Source organism: Opisthorchis viverrini (genome assembly GCF_000715545.1).
Source record: "Opisthorchis viverrini unplaced genomic scaffold opera_v5_137, whole genome shotgun sequence".
Lineage (NCBI taxonomy): Eukaryota > Metazoa > Platyhelminthes > Trematoda > Opisthorchiida > Opisthorchiidae > Opisthorchis > Opisthorchis viverrini.
The window spans coordinates 971116-978061 of NW_008751790.1; positions in this window are offsets into that span (position 1 = coordinate 971116).

Here is a 6946-nt window from a genome sequence, read left to right on the forward strand (position 1 = left end):
ACAGCTCAGGCTATGTTGTCTCAAACTGCAGTGAAATATACCATAACCTATATGCTAATGACTACGTAAAGTCTTTGCCGGCCTATTCAACAGCCAGGTTGTCTGTTAACGAGATAAGTGCTTTGTTTTCAACTGGAGAGTTCCGCACGAGAATCTGGTCTTCCATTGTTCTCGGGTTCTTTTCAGCCATTTATCCAACCGAACTCACGTCCAATGTGTTCAAAATTACTACGGATTCAATACCAATGGTGAGAGTTCCAGGAGTACAGAGGGATGCACATCCTAATGCACTTGGATTCGACTTTAGCTTACCGACGAACTCAACGCTCAAGGGCTTTCCTTCCTATATGTCTTCACTGTACGATCTTCTAGGATTCGTTTCCCCGTGGTTAATGCTAGGCAAATTTCTATTCAATCCCTGTGCAAAAGTGGAGTTTTTTGGTACGAACTGTTAAATACTACCTAGTGCATTTGCTCGGAGGATTGGTTGTCTGTAGTTCGCAAACCCCATAACGTGTGATTCCCCGAAGGCATGAAGCCTAAGGAGCCCACATTTCCACATTCAAGACTGCATCTATTCTGTAATGCATCGGAGAATGTGTATAGACTGCCTGCATACGCTGGCTTCACGATGAGTGCTGAGGATTTGGTCTTAGTCTCTGCTGCAAGTGTGCTTCGTGAAAATGGCTTCGTGGAACGAGTTCAGATGACACAGTAGAAACCCCAAATGATCGTGGGCTTGTTCTCTAAGCTGGGCAGTTCGATTGCAAACGTTCCATCACCAGTCGAGGTAAAATCATCAGTGCAACATTGGTGCGTAATGACTGGTTGGTGTTTGTGCACAACCAAAAGAGTACGACAATCTACGCTACCTGAGGAACCAACATTTTCCTCATTAGAAAACCGCCTTCTTTTGACAGCTGCAGGCACAATAACCACGAGCTCTCCAATGGCATCTGGTTGGCGCCTTGTCTCAGGCTGCGAAGAGGAGCACTAACTAGCCATTTGTCCATCGAACATTTTTCAGAACGCGCTTTTGTTTGCGGGTTCGTGAAAATGCAAATGTGAATCTAAATATTCCTTAAAAATTATGAGCGAAGTCTAACTGAAAATACTAAGCGAAGGTGAGACCGATTACGGCTCTCCGTGGGTTGGGCACACATAGCGAGAAATGCTGCGTTTTGACGCTGCCCACGAGAATTTATGTGAGAATTAAGTATGCCCGATAAGGATCAGCAGTCGCCATGACTTAGTAGGGGGGTTGGGCACACATAGCGAGAAATGCTGCATTTGACGCTACCCACGAGATTTTATGTGAGAATTAAGTATACCCGGGAAGGATCAGAAGTCGCCATGACTTAGGTTAATGCTGTCTAAATGCACCCAGTAATCCGCAACCATCTGATAACTGGGGGGCGTATAATTGACTTCTTTTGGGCATCGGAACGTATGTCGAACAACAGGCTAGCACAAACTCCATGGGGTGGTAAGAGTATAACCAGACACATGCGTGGAATTTTGTGGTAGGCCGATTACTACTATTCTACAAAAGGCAATTATTCTTACCTATAACCACACGCTGTGTTAATCCACCCTTCTCGAAAACAAACGCATCGGCAAGTGTAACCCCCGATTTGTGACCAAATCCGTTAATCATATTCACTGCAAAACATAATGGACATCTGGGCTGAAATTTTGGGGATGGTGAGGCTACAGTTACTTTTGAGCAGACTCCATACGTTGGTACACACATATTGCAGTTCGAAGGGCTGCAGTGGTATTAAGTAAAATGAATTCTTTAGTGAAGTTTAGAATGAAAACAGCTGGCTCTATGGGAACATTCTGATACAATACTGGGTGCATAGATACCCACTCACATTAGAAATGAGTTTAATGTGGGCAGGCTTTGATATATAGCGTAATAGATAACAACTATCTATTCGGACTTTCTCGGTTATATGGTGGAATTCATGAAGCGCACAAAACAGTATGGTAGTTCAATATTGATTTGCTCATGTGAACAGGCTACAGAATTTGACCCGTGCGTACGCTAACGTTTTTACCACTGTATCGGTGTCTGCATGCAATTTTAGTTCCACGATGATGACAAAAATTAGGTGGTCTCAAGAATTTGCCGGTTGTCGATGGTAGTCAAAATATTCTAGAATAGTTTTGGTCTTGAAGCAAGTAGTTGTGGACTTACGAGTGAAAGTCGCCCCTTATATCTGTCCCAGTTCGATGGGATCCAAGGTTGGTAAGGCAGCCTTGCTTAAATATTTTCCTCGTCTCCGATCTTAGAGGCTTCACACTCTTGAACTGAACTGTTTCATTATGCAACACGTACGAAATATTTGAAATATCCATCGATTGTGCCCGCGAGATGGCTCAATGTTTTTTACGGAAACAACGTAAACGGAGTTCTTCTCATTCATCGAACAATAATAATTGATCTATTCCGCAATTTGTTTCTCAATCGTTTCCTAACTTGTGCTTTTGACTTACACGTGTCATTTAGCAAATGCCACCATGTCTAACATAAGGACGGTTTGATTCAATATCGCTACTTATGTCGGCTTGAACAAAAGTAGACAACCCAGCACTGAGCTTCATGGATTTTTCTGGTAAATTGAAGGGACTGAGGAAGTAAGTCATACAATGGACGCATTGTATGGGAGGGTTTAAATCGCAGTTGTTTCAGGACACCAGGAGGTAAAGGTTTGAATCCTCCCTCGAAGCAAGTAGCTACCTCTCTGGGCCGTAAATGTGTCACACGGGTAACATTTCACCCTTCAAACGCAGCAAAACCGAGAACTATCGCCCTGAATCGGCCTCAAAAATTTTCTCCCACTAGCGTTAGAACCTTGATTCCTATAAATCGATAAACCCTTAGTTAGCTAGGTGCCCCTCCCTGAAACTGTTATGTAACGCCAGATGCTCGTTGATTTCCCATTCTGCCTGCTATTTCGTGCAGTAACCAATGGCTCCGTTGTCCGTGTCCCCCTGACCTTCAAGCATTAGGAGGAGCTCTACCGAATCATTTTGTTGCTATCTGTGAAGATACCTCAAAGTCGTCTTTTACCCCGACGCGAACCGTCTTTCGAGACAGGCTTTTTACTCCAAACAACTTCAGGGAGTCGCATTCTTATGAACAAATCACGCAGACGTGTACTATGGAAGGGCGGACGTCAGTCCTGACCGTACATGGCACTCCATTCTCCATTTCCTACCTAGCTGTATGAATGAGCACACAAACAATCATAATCCAAATGTTGCCACAGGTTTACAGTACAAGTTCTCACCCAAAGAAATTCAGATGCACTCAAACCCGCCTACTGAGATCGTCTAACGCGCGTCCTTTCCACCTTATTGATTCAGCCAGCAAACCACTCAGCCCACTTTTTCACCTACCGTCTGGCCGCCCCAGTAGTGTTCAATTACTTCATCTGATAAACTAATTGGAGACTTAGTTGCGTGCTGCACAACACACCGCCGCTACAGTGGCACGGAGACATCCCCAAACGTAGCACCATGTATATAGTGCTTTATGATGCAACAACACTACATTATTACAGCAAGCAGTAATTGCAATCGTCATTTGCTGCCCGATAAGTCGGTGAGCTGAACCTCTGTAATTGTTTATTTAGGTGTCTTGTCTGCGCGCATCAAAGTACCTCCAGGAGTTCATGCGAAAATAGTCCAAGAGGACTCCATATATGTGCCCCATCATCGTGTTTCTGGCAACGCTGATGCATCAGCTCAGTCTCCCCATAATTAAACTTATTCTATTGGGCAGTGTCTAATTCTACGCCGTAATAGAACTTTGTTTGCCCAAACACACTTAGGCAACAACTCGGAGCTAATGGACTTGCCTGTTTTCACCTCAACCCATATTTTTCAGGTGGCAGATTGAACGTACAAGTTCCATCATTTCAAGGTACTGTTTTCCCTTAGTCTCAAAGACCACCACACTACCCTATCTACCATCTTTAATACACCAATATTACCATGCTTCGACCACACCATTTCCCAAATTGTGTTGGACGATGCCCATTTTTTGTAAGGATTTACTGCTTCCACCCGCTGATGTTAGTCATGCCTCAATCTGAACAGAATGTCGTGTAGATGCCTGAGGTCTTGTGACCCACTGACTGGGAATTGTTGTTATTACTTGACTCATGATGTTTATCATCACACTCGTCTATAGAATCAGTTTTAAGCACATTACTTGCTGTCATCGTCCGTATGTACCCACTGATCAGTACCTAATGAATATCAGGCACGTGTAATCCACTAGCTCAAATCGTCCTGTAATATATCAGAACTCCCGAAATTTGAAGTGTTCTTCACCTCTCAAGTGACTCCACACACGGTCCGTCCGGGACATCAAGTTTTCACATCAATAAGCCAAATTTTTGACCACCAAACATTGAGGAATAACTAGGTTTGAAAAGATCTTCTTGGTGGTCAAAATAAGAAGCAAGCTAATGGCCAGCAAGGTAGTCATATTCAGTCACCAGAGCCGTGAGCTTTTCGGCCGAACAAAGGCAAGGCTCTATTTTACGGGCTTCTGTTTGCTAGATAGTCTCTGGTCCAGTGACTGAAGGTACCCCATATTGTCTATTGAAAACGGGTTTCCGGCTACTGGAATTATTGCTGAAGATGAAGCAACTCACCGGACATTGCGCGTTTCGTCCACCCATCAAATTAAGGGCTGTGCCACCGGCAAGACCTCGGTTTGATCAACCAAGTTATATTTCACCCGAAATTCCACCCGCACGTGAAGTATTGATTCTCGACAGACGTCAAGGAACCATTTACATGTCAAGCCTAGATCTCATGTAATGAACACATTCTGGAAATTTGGAAGACTTCTGGACACGATCATGAAAATTGCCATCCATCCCATGCTGAAACAGCCGGCATTTTCGGCCTATTAGATTTCGCTGTGCTGTCCACTTAGCCGGTGGCTGCATTCTGACCAATCAAGTGCGGGTTAAGTCGATTGGCAGATGGGCGTTTAATTGGGGGCGGTGACAGGTTTGGGGACGCGGCCCATCTAACACGTGCTGATTTAGACTAGTGCATTTCACTCCGTTACCCTTGTCCAAGAAACCGGTCCGTACCATAGTTTTTGGCTGCTCTCCATAGTTCGGAAAAAATGATGTGCCACGCGGAACCATCAGCTTTTAGGTGCACTTCGTCAAACGTGTCGAGCCGGGTAGTGGATCCAGTCGTCATTCATAACCTCCATTCCAGAATCACAAATCAGACAACGCCGTGCCTGAAAATCTTGCGTTAACCGAGTTGGTCACACTGATCGCGAGAACCTGGCTGGCCACACAAACAAAAGATAAGTGACTATAATCGAGTAAGCCCGCGAACCTCGTCCAATCGAAAAGCTGCCTGCTGAATTCAAAGTGCAGTCCTCTGCATAGGCGAGAATCTTTGAAAGGCCACGAAGAAAAATGCTCCATGGTGGTCTCGTCTAGCGCGCATGCCACCCGACAGGGTCTCATGGAGACAGCTTGACGTCCAACCCGCGCCCGGAAGCGCAAGGAACCAAACAAAATCATGCTCAGCGTAAATATTCGTAAATCTGGGCGATACACGAGCTAAACAGCAAGTTTAAAGATTTTCGACCCAGAAAAACAGCGTCCGCGCAAATCGGACTCCAAGGGGACAACGCCCTGGAAACGAACAACAGAAATTGAATGTATCGAGACAGGACGCAGACAAATGCACGCAGAGGTTACCCTCGAAGCCCTATAGTCGAGCTTGGAGGAGAACTGCTAATCCTGCCAACCTGTAGTGGTAGAATACCTCTATGCTCTCCACCTCCAGACACACCAGAAGTAGTGCTCAAGTGCGTGATCACAAACCGCCTCAGTCATTTAAACAAACTTCTCGATGTTCAGCAGTCAATTTACCTTGGACACTTACAGAAACCTGGTTCATACCAGAATTAGCTGACGCGGAGATAGCAGCAGACGGCTAAACCGTTTTCCAACCTGACTCGATGGATGGGATAGCTTTATACTCAAATGCGGTGCTGCCCACCCCTAATTTTCTCCGACACCAATCCTACGCCTCTGTGAAGCACTGGAATCAAATTCCGCTGTGTGGGACCAATTCTCTTCTCAGCGCCGTCTACCATTACAGGACTAAGTGTTGTCAAGCGTCGTATGTCTCATCACCGGAAGGGAATACAAGGACGCTCTAATGACGGGCAAAAGTGAACTTCCGGTGAGCCTTATTGCCGGGCCTAGGGAGACAAAACAGCAAAAAAGTGATGGGTTTTAATGCACGCCGTTCAAAACCCACGGATTCAAAACTTCTCGGAGTTTATTCCACTGGTTCAGGTATATTCATCATCATCATCATCATCCTCCTCCTCCTCATCATCATCATCATAACATCGGTGTTCAACATCGATGCTTCACTGCCCTCAAGTACACCGGAAGATGACCTGTTCTGAGCAACTCTCCTCCAGCTACTACTTCATGCATCTTTTAACGTTCCCAAAGCCCCTTGGATGGGGTTACAGCGCATCGGGTTTAGTGGGCACTGTATCAGCGCTGGATAAAGTCATTCAACAGCACTTGAACTCAGCAAATCGACGCACCCATCAGATACCACGCTGGCCAGCTACCATCCCTACTGGATCTGATTATCAACAACAAAAGGCATTTCGTTGATCAGAGGTTATTTAAAGTACCAACGGGTCATTGGGACTGTTGTGTGCTGACTTGATTTCATCTGCTACTGGGCCAGGAACGGATATGGATTTGAAAATTCTGCAGTGCAGACTTCTCAGAAAAGTTCATCTTTGATCAGCTTGAAGTGGTACAAGCTTCAGTAGAGTTGACATACAGGACGATTGTCCAGAAAATCTATGAAGCTGACGAGGTATTTGTCCCCCCCCCCAAAAAAAAAAAAGCACGCAGCT